Source organism: Schistocerca nitens, chromosome 4 (assembly GCF_023898315.1).
Source record: "Schistocerca nitens isolate TAMUIC-IGC-003100 chromosome 4, iqSchNite1.1, whole genome shotgun sequence".
Classification (NCBI taxonomy): domain Eukaryota; kingdom Metazoa; phylum Arthropoda; class Insecta; order Orthoptera; family Acrididae; genus Schistocerca; species Schistocerca nitens.
In genome coordinates this window covers 758,958,853-758,973,893 of record NC_064617.1, presented here as the reverse complement: position 1 = coordinate 758,973,893, position 15,041 = coordinate 758,958,853, and the positions used below count along the sequence as shown (strand labels likewise).

Sequence of the window (15,041 nt, the reverse complement as noted above, 5' to 3'; positions counted from 1 at the left end):
TGTCCGGTCCCATTCCTGTTGCAACTTTAATATCCTGATTCACCATATTTAGCTCGATGTGGCTTCCAGTTTACGAAACCGGCCGTTAATTAAATTATTTTCAAGGACAGTCAATCGGTTGTTATTCAGAATGTCTACTTATGGCTGGAGTTGTCCCTCATACAAGATAGTGTTTAGCAGTAACTGGCACAGAGTATGTAAGATTTAATCGTGGTATGATTGGTTAAATCACCGATAAATATAGATTTGGTAGATAACAGCAGGATGGACGATTCCGGGACCTTAGTTTTCGGTAAGAGCAAATCAGACGCTTAGCTAGCTGACAGAATGACTCTAAATTTACTCAGTGTATACGTAATCTCCCGGAGTGCAAAGCCGATGTATGAAGAACATATTCATTACACCGGGGCCTAAAATTCCTCGCTAACCACGTAACTGCTTACAGTTACATGTTTCTTGTCATTTCATCTTTCAGACTGAAACAGCTCCGCACAACACCAACATTTGTCATCATCTGTCTGCTGAATCCGAGAAAGATTTATTTATACAGCGTACAATGTCTATCTGCTACTCTCAGCAACGAAATTACTCCCCATTGTTTCCCACTGCTGTCTGACGGTATTCTGTAACAAAGTTATTCCTCGTAATCTCCATTGCTCCCCCAGTACAATCTCATCGAACTATATACGCTAACACAGCTATCACTGCAATCTCCGAGAGCCCATGGATAACTGAAACGCTTTCTCCGAGACCCCAAAGCTATCTGGCTTCTCGCCAGCGAAAAAGTCGGCTCCATGTCCGCGTTTTCTGCAACCCTAACCGGCCAGCTCCCAATTGTTTCTATGCGTGACTGTGTAAACCTCTCAGATCGTGAGCAGAGCAGGCAGGAATACATCCTTTTGGCGCTCTTATGCAGAGAGAAAGCTACCATATGCTCCGAGAAGTTTCTCTCGAGAAATCCAAAGACCCAATGAAACGCCTCACTTAAAAATTTGGCAGGAATAACCGTTTCTGCATCTGCGCACTTTATACCAGTCACGTAGGCCACACACGAATATGGCGTTGTTCGTTCCTGCATTTTGTTAATGCGTCCATCCTGCCATTGTGCCATGAAAACAAGCAGACATTCCCAGTCCCTCACCAAGGCAGAGGAGAAATACGTCCCAACACGCAGCTAAACTTATATCCTCCTTCAAATGGCTCTGAGCACCATGGGACTTAACATCTATGGTCATCAGTCCCCTAGAACTTAGAACTACTTAAACCTAACTAACCTAAGGACATCACACAACACCCAGCCATCACGAGGCAGAGAAAATCCCTGACCCCGCCGGGAATCGAACCCGGGAACCCGGGCGTGGGAAGCGAGAACGCTACCGCACGGCCACGAGATGCGGGCTTCTCCTTCAACACAAAGCAGTATAGAAACTACTTATCAGAATGGGCACTTAAAATAAAATAAAATGGAGATTATGTACACTCTTCCTCTGGGCATCGGCACTACCACACAATATTAAACATGATTTCTGGTTAAGTGTACAATGATTTATAAAAATAAGAAATTGTTACCCAGTGGAGTTAAATCCTTTTGGGCATTAGGCCCCGTCCTTTTATAACATTAGATAGAACATACTAAAGAAAAATAAGTTTTTCGCTTGATTGAATCTATCTACTTCAAAGCAGCAAAACTTCCGTTTTCTGGGCGTGGTCAGCTGGTGTCCAACCTGGGTAGTCACAGTACTGTCCACAGTAAAAACTCACGTTGTTGACGAAAGACTGCTTCTCCTTTTTCGATAAAGGGATTGGCGGACAACAGTAAAACTTAAATTCGCAGTGTAACAGTTACCTGATGTTTTTTGTAGAGGTGTCGTAGTATTCCTTAGGAAAATTTTACTCACCAAAATCGCAGAGAAGGATACATCAATTACATATTATGATCGGTTAAATGGCTACCTTCAGATCGCGTAATACAAAGTAGCGTCTACATCGATTACTGACGGAAGGCGCTTTGTCACAAGCATGCTTACAGTTCCAAACTCAAAAACGGCATGCGTAAATTATATGAAAATGGGGTGGTCGGAAACACACTGAAAAGCTCATAAGGGTGTTGCAGTGTAGTTTGTGCTGAGAAATAACTATTAAGAAATAATGCGACAGCCTACGTTGTGCCGTTTCCGAGTTAATGTGCATTGAAGTTAGCCCATCAGGCCGTTGCGCAAATTCAAGAGGCCTTCCAGATAGAATTAGTGTCAGTTGTTCTCGTAGCGTAGACGATGGTGCACGAGACTACTCAGCCTTTGGTTTTAGTTCTATCCTTGCTACCGCGATATGTCCAATTTTTGTGTCGCTCTCTTCTTCGACTTTAGGAAACCAAACGAAAAACACTTTTGGTGACACCGCCTCTGGCACTCCGCTTGCATCAACGCTCGCCATAGCCCGGCTAACTTCAGTGCTACTTAACTCGGAAACAGCACAACGTATCGAATTTTTATCTAAATAATTATTTCTCAGCAGAACCTACACCACAACAGCCTCACAAACTTTTCAGACTGTTTCTGATCACCCTGTATAGTCTATCTAATACGTGTTCACCGAAATTACGAGTTTTGAATTTAGAATTGTCAACATGATCCTGAAAAAGTGTCTTGTTTCAGCAATCGACGTAGACACTGACATCTATTACGTGATCTGAAGGTGGTTATTTAACTGGTCGAAACTAGTAATCAGTGTAAACTTATTGCGAATTGGGAATTAAAATGTTTCCCGGACTCTACAACAGTACTGCAGTGTAATTTTTTCCTGCAGGAAGCCGACTGTACAGCACGGCCGTTGTTTTCAGAACGCTTGTTTGTTCCGCAGCACCTAGATCTTATAGAGCTGCTGCTTGGCCAATACTTGCGTACCACTTGAGAGGGGTCAGTGGCAATCACGACGTGGATTACTTCTAGCTCAGTTCACATTGTTAGCTCACTCAGCAACGTTTGAAATGGAATTGCACTCGGGTAGCTTAATGTTTAAAGTGCTTTTCACCTAAGTCATTGAAAGCATAGAGAGCTGTGTTGAGTGGCAAGGTTCTGGATAGATTAAGTTTTATTGAAATTTAAACAAATCACTTTATTTCAACTGAAACGTCTCCTTAGAAAAATTTATGAATGATTGTGCTGATAAACCTCTAGCGTTATTTGCTTTTCAAACAGCTGAGCAGAACTGAACGTACTCAGACATTTCTCTCTTTACTTTTTATGATCAACACTAAACTGACACACAATATTTTTAGCGCAACGCAATCTGACTTTCAAAAATCCCTACAAAAGAATGGCCCTGACTAACATTAACCTATACCTTCCATGAATCACTTACGTCACAAAAACCTTCATTACTCGAACTACCGCAATACGGCGAGCGCCACTACTGCCAGCTAAATAAAAGATTCAAACTACGGAAGGCACTAACTACTGATAGGCAAAGTTAGCAACTGAAAGATTTTGATAGAGAACAAACAATGTATTTACCTTAATAATGTTCCACAGTCATCATTTATATACCAGTTCATGATATCCAATATTACAAATTTACTCTTTCTGAATGGACACACGTCCATATCATCCACTCTCAAAACTCCGCCATCTCACTCCCCACATACACCACTGCTGGCGGCTCACTTCCAACTGCGCAACGCTATGCGCTGTTAACATCCAGCTGCCCAACACTACAATAGGGACTATTCCAACAATGCCACCCAGCCACAGACTGCACACAGCACAGCCAGTGATTTTCATACAGAGCGCTACATGGCGTTACCAATATAAAAACCTAAACAGCCTACTTACAAAACTAGTGAAAGGATTTCAAACAATAAAAACTCTGAGACAAGCCTAAAAAACATCTGATAAGAACGCCATCTACCATCAGAATTTATTAATGAGACTGTACTAAAAGGCAACTGGCGGAAGAACATACTAGAAAACATAACACAGAATAATTTACTGTGGCTATTTTATTGAAGCAATAATCAGCAGTTTTAACACAAACAAATTAATGACATCAGCATTAAGCATCACTGCCAACGAGAGTTACTGTTGCAGCTTAATAAAAGCTACTGTTGGCACCACACCGTAGAGTAACCACCGCCAGCAGAATTTAGTACAGAAGCCTAAGGAAAGCAAGTGCTGGCAGAATTTAGTAAAATGATCAAAAGAGTATAAATTTAAGCAGTAAATGGCAGCAACGGGCCATAAGAACTATTTACATAATCAAAATTTAGTATGACACTGACATTTTAAGTGAATATTAAATTTAATTCAGGTTGGATAGGCTACCGAAGCACTGAAGCAAATATATTTACTAGTACCGGACCAGCAAGGTGCTATAAAATAATGAAATTCAAACCAAGCGATACACACTTTCACTCAGGAGACTTATTACAGAAGAGGGAACCGAAATTAAGCAGAACCAAAACCCAATAGCGATAACCAGGCCGTAAATAGTACAAAGTAACAAATTCTGTCTGTAACACCGGACCATGAGGTACTAACGGAAGCAGAACAAAAAAGAAATTAGGCTTAGGAGCAGTAGACCAAAAGCTGGCCAACCGCACTAGTTTCTTATTAATCACGATTAGTAAAGTTTACGGACAACAGAAAGCTTTTTCCGTTGTAACTGAACAGCCAGTTTGCAAAAACAGACATAATGTCTGCAGGGATACCGCAATCACTTTTTTATGCAATGTTACTCATAATCCGTCTTGATTGCAGCATGTGAAGGTTGCTGAGTGTAGACGCATTACTCCTGTAACCGAAATTGCAGATCTGAAGATGGTTCTAGAGGAACTGAAATCTGTCATGTAAACAAATATTTTGCAATCAAGACGGATTATGAGTAACACTGAGCAGCCAGTTTCAGTACAGGCGTTATTTATGATCTGCTGTCCCTGGTTACTGCGTCCAAGGATACACAAAATAAACAGAATTACAACACATATACAAACATGATACGTTAAATTACACAAAGATTTTCCGAGATATACTATACTGTTATCAGTTTTCTTTTAACTGCCATAGTTTATTTATAAACAATAATTTCTATGGTTTTCTTCCATTTTCGTATATATATGTGTAAATATTAACAAACAATTTAAATTATACATTAAATGATTTTTATATATCTACAGTACTGCCACTAAAGTTTACAGCACTGCCAGTACTTAAATGTTCCTCTATTTATTAAGAAAAGTTGTTTCTAATTGTGCGAAATCCCGGTTTCGGTCTGTCATTTAAATACGTAAATAATTTCACCAAATCTAGTATCACAAAAAGATGGCTCTGAGCACTATGGGACGTAACATCTGAGGTCATGAGTTCCCTAGAACTTAGAACTACTTAAACCTAACTAACACAAGGACATCACACACATCCATGCCCGAGGCAGGATTCGAACCTGCGACCGTAGTGGTCGCGTGGTTCCAGACTGAAGTGCCTAGAACCGCACGGCCACCGCGGCCGGCCCTAGTATCACAGTCCGAAACAGTTCAACGAGATGTATGCGCAGACACCTCGTTTGTGGCAGTCGGATAATGCGTTGCCGAGGTACACATTTTTACAGCTCAGGAATTATTTGTGAGATTTAACTTACAATAACTTATAAACTAACGCTTCAAATAAACCTACTGGTTCTTCAGTGACACACATTGTTCCAGCCGCGGTGGCGGAGCGGTTCTAGGCGCTTCATTCAGGAACCGCGCGACGGCTACGGTCGTAGGTTCGAATCCTGCCTCGGGCATGGATGTGTGTGATGTCCTTTGGTTAGTTAGGTTTAAGTAGTTCTAAGTTGTAGAGGACTGATGACCTTAGATGTTAAGTCCCATAGTGCTCTGAGCCATTTTACACACATGGTCCAATATTTATTAATTTTGGGGTAAACTTTAATTCTGCACTGGACGCGAAAAGCGGTCATGGGCAACGAGCTGCCATTGTGCTGGCCAACGGAGGGGTTTTGCCGGTCATGTGGTCATCTTGGCTGCCGGTGAAAGTCCAGAGACAACCCCATCTGTGGAGCATAGTGTGCAACAGATTTCAGCTGTAAACAGGAATATGACCCGACCTTTTCTGTCGCCTATGCTTCCGAGGTCGCCTGTACGTGACTGAATAAACTGTCTTTTCCCTTTACAACCGGTCTGGTGTCACGGTGTGTAGTACAGAGAGGTAGTAAACGAGCTGGTAGGTGTCCTCATTTATCGTGTATTGAGTTGTATTTTTGAAGGTAATATAAGTATGTGAATTTAGTCTCACTTCTTATTTATCTCGTGGAGTCAATGAGAACGAGAATTTTACTTTCAGCAGCTTTATCTGCAGCCTGTAAGGAGCTGAAGTCTGAGCTAAGTTGAACGAAGAAGGCACATGGATTCAAGACAAAACTAGCTGCGTCCTGTAACGTTCTCTAGTAATTAATTGGTGTAACGTTCTTAAAACAATTATTGAAATGCTGGAGTTATCATGTAACGTGTTGTAATTGTAAGTGGTGTGCTTACTCCGAGTAATTGTTAGCAAAACTTCATACGAACTGATTGGGTAATGCAACTCCCAATACGAATAAAGAGATACACTTACTGTAAAATACATTCAGCCCCTTTGGTACTGAATCATTTAGCCCTGTTAAAAACTGATGTCTTTGGTCCATGTGCACATAACAAATAAATAGAATTCTATTACCTGTAAAGCAGCAACGATGCATTGCCTTATGTTCTGCCCTTTCGCGAAGAACAATAAAAAGTACTAGGTACAGGCTCAATGGTGTGCACTACTGGCCGTAAAACTTTGAAATGTACATGAAATTCTTCTGGCTGGTAAATGAAAACACTTAAGCAAAATTCAGTGTCTTTAAATAACGTATGACCTGGACAGAGAGACGTTAGTGATATGAGTGAATTACTAAACTGACTTTTTTAATAGTGAAGTTCTATTCGAAGTTAAGTTTGGCTTTTCAAAACATCTGATAACGGAAATTACATTACTCAGAAAAACTACATCCTTTTTACTAAATGAAACCTTTCTTTGCTGTCGTAGTCACAAACAACGAGATTTGCACAACAAGTATTATCTAACATTACTAAAAAGCATAAAGACAAATCCTCAAATTACGCGTACGCGTGTCAATAAATCTTAGACATTACCAAGGACAATGCTAACTAGCTTATCAGCAAATCTGTTTGCGTACATTCTGGGGTTACTTAACACAGAACTCACTGTTACCAGTTATCAGGAAACTCAAAAGGAAAGTAAAAAATTATAATTTCTTCACCTTAACTGCGAGAAGACTTTTGGTTCCACATTTATATTTCCAATAATACGTGTACTCGTACAGCTTCTTTGTAATATCAGTCCAGTAATCATTCTTGTCACAATTAAATTTACATTTCATCGTTTAACTTTACATTCCATTATAAAATCACTAATTTTTTATCTACCTATATAACGTGAGGTGTAAAACAAAATACTGGTATGAGAAAATTCCTACATTATAATCTAACACTTGGTGGATTTTCAGAGCACACCACAAGAAACTGCCTACTGCATCCTATTTCGCTCACAGACTGCTATACACACACTGCTGTGCGCCAAGCGCTCCCTTACTCAAACACTACAATCTCAGACCAGAAGCAGTATCTTTGGCTCTGTGGTCGTCCAAAGCCAGCGCTCCGCTTTATAGAGCCCATCACATACATCGATTACAATATAATAGTTTCGTTGTAGTTTACATTAGTATCGTTTCATTATTCGGGTGCCATATACAAGTGGACCCCAGTAGACTCCTTTCAAACCTGATCAATAATACCTAACGGTGAGCGAATATTCAGTAAGCATCATTCACTGTATTTAAAAGGAGTGTTCAGCTGGCAACGTATTCAAGTGTTTGGTGCCTGAGGTGAAGTATAAGAAATCACCACGCAGCCCAAGCCAACTTCTAAGTCCGTTGAACGTCTGTTATATCTTGATGAAGCTTTCCTTTTAGTCACTCTTCACTTGCGGAAACAAGAAAAAATCGCTGAACGAGAGGTTGGGCGAGTATGGCGGATGTACGATGGCAATAACGGAACGCATGGACAGATACTCGGTAACAAATAAAGTAGTATGGGGTCTTGCATTCTCAGGCAGTGAGAACCAGACCTGAGAATGCCACAAATCAAGGCGGCGACATCGAATTGCTCGTCGCAAACTTTTTTAGACTTTGATGTAAAGCATTTGGTTCACTGTTTGGTTCAAAATGGTTCAAATGGCTCTGAGCACTATGGGACTCAACATCTGTGGCCATAAGTCCCCTAGAACTTAGAACTACTTAAACCTAACTAACCTAAGGACATCACACACATCCATGCCCGAGGCAGGATTCGAACCTGCGACCGTAGCAGTCGCGCGGATCCTGACTGAGCGCCTAGAACCGCTAGACCACCGCGGCCGGCTGGTTCACTGTTTGACCTGGTGTAACATACTCATGGTGAAGTAATCCTTTACTATCAAAGAATGCGATCATCATTGTCTTTGTTCTCAAAGATTGCCGTTTGACTTTTTTCGAGGCTGGTGATCCAGGACTCCGCTATTCAGCAATTTGACATTTCTTGTTAGGGTCATACTGGTAGCACCAGCTTTCATTCCCAGCAATAATCTTCGACAGAAATGTGGGATCACATCTTGCTCTATCTGGTAGTTCAGCAGAAATTCTTCGTCTTTCCTCTTTCTGTTAGTCTGTCAATCTGTGAGGGACGAGTTTTGCATAAAGTTTCTGTTTCCAAAAATCTTCGTGTAAAATCTTATGATTCATACCACGATTCAAATTAAGGTCTTCTGATATCGCACGCACAGTTACATGACGGTTTTCTTGCAATAATTGTCTTACATGCTCCACGCTTGCGTCGGTATGTGCTGTAGACGGGCGACCAGCTCTGGGATCGTCTTGCACCGGATCTCTGCCTTCACGAAACGTATTGAGACACTCGAAAACACCTCTTCTTGAAAGCGCCTCGCCTGCTTGTGCTTGCTTAGTTATTGTCCACGTTTCTCTACAGGCTATCCTGAGCTTAACTCACAACTCATCCCCCCCCCCCAAGAACCAAGGTGCCTGGGTGCCTGTCGTTGGTGGGGAGGCTTGCGTGCCTCAGCGATACAGAGCCCTAGCATAGGTGCAACCACAACGGACGGGTATCTGTTGAGAGGCCAGACAAACGTGTGGTCCCTGAAGAGGGGCAGCAACTTTTTCAGTAGTTGCAGAGGCGACAGTCTGGTTGATTGACTGATCTGGCCCTGTAATATTAATAAAAGCGGACGTAGTGTGCTGGTCGTTCGTCTGCTTAGCTGGGTGGTAAAGTGCTCGCCTCCCATGCAAGAGAGCCCGGGGTCGATTCCCGGCTGAGTTGGAGATTTTCTGCGCTCGGAGACTGGGTGTTGTGTTGTCCTCATCTTCATTTCATCCTCATCACCGACGCGCAACTCACCCAATGTGGCGTCGACTGAAATAAGGCTTGCACTTGGCGACCAAACTTCTGGCCAACATGCCACACTTTGACACTGAAGCTCTTTTTGTGTTTCACCGAGCCTCTCTAACCTAAAAAAACCGCCCAGTCCATGCCACACGGCACCTGGTGCCCGTGTAGTCACCTCGTGCGTGTAGTGAATTCCTGACCTTATACAGCGGCGCCCAAAACCAAACCAACGGCGCAATTCGAGGAATCTACAGCCTACACGGTTGCACAACCGTCTGAGCCTCTGATTCAGTCCCTCCACTCGGCTCGGAACCAGAGATCCGCAGTCGGTCCTGTCGTCTACGTTGCAACTGCTGAGCTCTGCTTTCACCTTGCAAAAAAGGGTGACAGCCTTTACCACTTCTGCGAGCCGCTCGAAACCAGAGAGAGTCTCTTCCGATCCAAAGCGCACGAGGTGGCTACACGGGCAGCAGGGGCTGTGTGGCGAGGACTGGGTGGTTTGTTTAGGTTAGAGGGTCTAGGGGAACACAAAAGGAGCTTCAGTGTCAAAGTGTGGAGGTCAAAAACAGGAAGAAGGTAAATGTAGGAACCATCGGTATAACAGTTGTAAAATGTCCTAGCTGTGTTGGGAAAGAACCAGAGGTCCAAGCGCTAATAGAAAGCACTAGTGCTCAATTTGTTATAAGCATTGAAAGCTGGCTAAACCCGGTGATAAGTTCAGCCAAAATTTTTGCGAAGAGCGTAACGGTGATCCGAAAGATATGGCTAAACGCAGTGGGCGGTGGCGAGTTTGTTGCTATTATAACTAGTTCATCTTGTAGAGTAAACCGGAATAAAATAATTGCCGCGCGGGATTAGCCGAGCGGTCTAGGGCGCTGCAGTCATGGACTGTGCTGCTGTTCCCGGCGGAGGTTCGAGTCCTCTCTCAGGCATGGGTGTGTGTGTTTGTCCTTAGGATAATTTAGGTTAAGTAGTGTGTAAGCTTAGGGACTGATGACCTTAGCAGTTAAGTCCCATAAGATTTCACACACATTTGAACATTTTTGAATAAAATAATTGGATTCTGTTACCGACATCAAGTTTAAAAAACTTGAGTTTAATTTCAAACACGTACCCAACTCATACAATTATAGTTGGTGGCGACTTTAATTTACGCTCGACACGTTAGCCAAAATACGTGTGTAAATCCGGACGTACGCATAAAGCATTATCCGAAATCGTCCTAAACAGATTCTCTGAAAATTATTAAAATTATTTCGAGTAGTTAGCTCACGAGCTCACGCGAATAGTAAACGGTTGTGTAAACACACTTGACCTCTGAGCAACAAATAATCCTGAGCTAATAACGAGCATCAAAACGGATACCGTGATTAGAGAACACAGGGCTGTCGTAGCGAGACTGAATATTTTAACTCCCAAATCCTCTAAAAATAAAAGAAAAATATACCTGTTCAAAAAAGCAAATAAAAATTAACTTGACACGTTCCTGAGAGACAACCTCCAATCACTCCAAACTAACAATGTCAGTGTAGACCAGACGTGTCTTGAATACATAGAAATAGTATCGACAGGTTAGAGATTTATACCAAATAAATTAAACGACGGAGCTGTAGCCCCATGGTACACAAGACGAGTCAGAACACTGTTGTAGAAACAACGAAAAAAACATGCCAAATTCAAACGCATGCAAAATCTCCCAGATTGGCGCCTTTTTACAGAAGCTCATAATTTAGAGCGGGCTTTAATACGAGATGCTTATAATAGTTTCCACAACGAAACTTTGTCTCGAAACCTCGCAACAAATCCAAACAGATGCTGGCCATATATAAAGCATGCCAGCGGTAAGACGCAATCAATGCCTTCTCTGTGCGATAGCTATGGAAATGCTACAGACGACACTGCTGCCAAATCAGAATTACCAAACACAGGCTTCCGAAATTCCTTCACCAAAGAAGACGAAGTAAGTATATCAGAATTCGAATCAAGAACGGCTGCTAAAAGGAATAACTTAGAACTAGATATCCCTAGAGTAGTGAAGCAACTTAAATCACTCAATGAAAGCAAGTCTTCCGGTCCAGATTGTATACCAATTAGGTTGCTTTAAGAATATGCTGATGCAATAGCGCCATACATAACAAACATATACAACCACTCGCTCGACGAAAGGTCAGTACCAAAAGACTGGAAATTGCACAGGTCACATCAGTATTCAAGAAAGGTAGTAGTCCACTACATTACAGGTCCGCGTCATTAACGTCAACATGTAGCAGAATTTTTGAGCATATATTGTGTTCGAATGTTATAAATTAACTAGAAGAGCACGGTCTATTGACACATAGTCAACAGGGGTCAGATGGTTCAGATGGCTCTAAGCATTATGGGACTTAACATTTGAGGCCATCAGTCCCCTATACTTAGGACTACTTAAACCTAACCAATCTAAGGACATCACACACATCCATGCCCGTGGCAGGATTTGAACCTGCGACCGTAGCAGCAGCGCGGTTCCGGACTGAAGCGCCTAGAAACGCTCGGCCACAGTGGCCGGCAGTCAACAGGGATTTATTTAAATTAGGGTTCTTGTGAAACACAACTAGCTCTATATTCCCGAAGTGTCGAGTGTTACTGACAAGGGCCGGCCGGTGTAGCTGACCGGTTCTATGCGCTTCCTTCTGAAACCGCGCGATCGCTACGGTCGCAGGTTCGAATCCTGCGTCGGGCATGGGTGTGTGTGATGTCCTTAGGTTAGTTATGTTTAAATAGTTCTAAGTTCTAGGGGACAGATGACCTCAGATGTTAAGTCCCATAGTGCTCAGAGATAGTTGAGCTACTGACAAAGGATTTCAAATTGATTCCGTATTTTCAGATTTCCAGAGGGATTTTGACACTGTACTGCACAAGTTACTTTTAGTGAAATTGCGTGCTTAAGGAATATCGTCTCAGTTATGTGATTGGATTCATGATTTCCTGTCAGAGAGGTCGCAGTTCGTAGTAATTGACGGAAAGTCATCGAGCAAAGCAGAAGTGATTTCTGGCGTTCCCCAAGGTAGTTGTTATAGGTCCTCTGCTGTTCCTAATGTATATAAACGATTTAGGACACAATCTGAGTAGCCGTATTAGGTTGTTTGCAGATGATGCTGTCGTTTATCGCCTAATAAAGTAGTCAGAACATAAAAAAAAATAGTAAAAATATTTTGAAAATATACGGTGTGAAAATTGGGAAGTGAACCTAAGTAATGAGAAGAATGAGGTCATCCACGGCCCTTGTCAGTAACACTCGACACTTCGGGAATATAGAGCTAGTTGTGTTTCACAAGAACCCTAATTTAAATAAATCCCTGTTGACTGCCGGCCACTGTGGCCGAGCTAAAAGGAATCCCGGTCGAGGTCTTTGGGACCTCCTCGAACGGACTGTTCGCAACATGGATCCTCAACTAAGGAACCTGGCGTAGCTGGCCACCACACTGGAGCCAACCTTAATTCAAATCCATGTTGGTACCTCTTTTAAACTCGTTGAATCTCTTCTTGTGTGTCTCGAGCTGCAAAATGTGGTTATTCGGGCCACAGATGGTCACATTAATGTGACTGTACAATATAATAGAGGAAGCAATCATTCTGGAAACACGTGGACACCTGACAGAATGGCACAGTGGAGCTATTGGGTTTAGAAGTACCCATGACTACTCCGAATAAATTTTTCCTATTTAGTGGTGTATCAATGAACTGTGTATCACTCAACGGTCCTAAGAAGATCGTAATTGACAGAGAGGCGAGCGCTTTGAATGAAACTGCAAGCAGTGGATGTTTTGGAGTCGGATACCTCGTAAAATGCTCACAGCAGTAGATGTAGCTTCCCGTCTCCAATGGGCTAAACAACTCAGCAACGCCACAGTTGACTGTATGTCAACTATGTATGTTTCGACGAGTCGCGATTGAGCATCCTATCAAACGATGCAAGACGTCGAGTGTGCCGACAGCCCACAAGTGTGACATGTAGGTAAAGCCGGCGTGGGCTCTATGATATTTTGGGGTTGTTTTTCGTACCAGAAGTTGAGTTAACTCATTCATGTTGCCGTGAACGTAAACCAAGTTTTTTATTTCTACACTCTCTGCAAGCATGTGTTGCCCCTTCTATATATACATGATGCGTGTGCTATGGACGAACCCGTTTTCCTAGAGAATAGGGCGGTACATATCATAAGTTCCATAACAAATATTCAGGCACTATGTAGTACAGGCGCTCTGAAAAATCCGATTTTTACGCATTCGTACATATCTAAGACTATTTGGAACAGCGGTTCAAACGTGCCAAGTGTAACAGGAGAAAATTATCATTATAATTAAAATGGCACTTATGAGGTTTAGCTAAATGTTTTCAAGCATTAAGTAACATTTGCGTAAAGAAAACAAAGAGCACAAGTTAGCTGTTTATGAATTTTATCGGTTGTTTACATAACGACGCAGTGCCAAGTGGCCAGTTTGCTTACAAAAGGCGAAAAATGCCCGCCATTCAGGGAGAACTCTCACAACCCTACGACTCAGTTGATTTGTCACATCACAGAACAGTCAGTTTGGTAGTAGCGGAAAATTTCGCAATAAAATCTGTAATAGAAGAGCAAGGCTTGCTTACGGTAAGATGGTTCAAACAGATGTAGATTGTGTTAGTTCTGAAGAAAGAGAGGGACTTTTACAGGATAGAATAACGTGGAGAGCCGCGTAAAACCAATCTTCGTACTGTCGAAATACAATAACAATAATAGTTACAATGTGCTTTCATATAATTAGAGACGGAGTAAATTCTCTACTAATCATCCTTCCTCACCTCAGAATGAGGCAACAATGGAAAGAATATCAGCAGTGCCGTATTCTAGAACAGCCACTAACCAGTGCATGGCAGAGGATACAATGTACCAGTATTATCGATTCTCTTATTATTCCATTTGCGCACTGAACGAGGAGAAATGCCTCCATACGCTCCCTAATCTCCTTTATCTCATTCTCATGAGTCCTACGCGAGATATTCGATGGTAGCAGCACAATGGTCGCATAGCCTTCTACTCTAAATATACGTTACATGATTTTGCGAGAACTACCGTCGCCTTTCTTCCAAGGATTCTCACTGAAATTCCCGTGACATTTCTGTACATTTCCTTTGCACTCGAGTCGCAATTTTCCAGAATCCTTCCAAGAACCAAAGTTTTCAACACGCCTTCTTTAGTAGTGATTTTATGTGATAGTGCCGTTTGATATCGTTTCTTCGTGTTACGCTGAACACTTGTACGACGACCTGTGCACAAGATATTGAACAAAGACTTTTGAATCAGATACTGTTAAGTCCTTCTTTCTTATGGGCATTTATCAACATTTCTAAAGCACCATTTGGCATTCAACTTGATCGATTTAGCAAACCCGTGGAAACCATAAGTCAGCTTGACTGGACGAGGATTTCAATCCCTCTCCACAAGTGTACGGCATGCCAACCAGTGCTCGACGTTGCATAGTATATACTCTTACAGGGAGGCGTAGATAGAGCGACGAGAGGGGAAGTCGGGAGTGGGGGGAGGGGAGG

The 15,041-nt window shown here is 42.3% G+C and overlaps 1 protein-coding gene across 1 annotated transcript in view; it reads left to right on the top strand.

Moving 5' to 3' along the window:
* The window catches only part of LOC126251850 (dopamine receptor 1), a 667,357-nt gene that overhangs the window by 206,134 nt on the left and 446,182 nt on the right, over window positions 1–15,041 (top strand). The gene's annotated exons all lie outside the window — the stretch shown is intronic.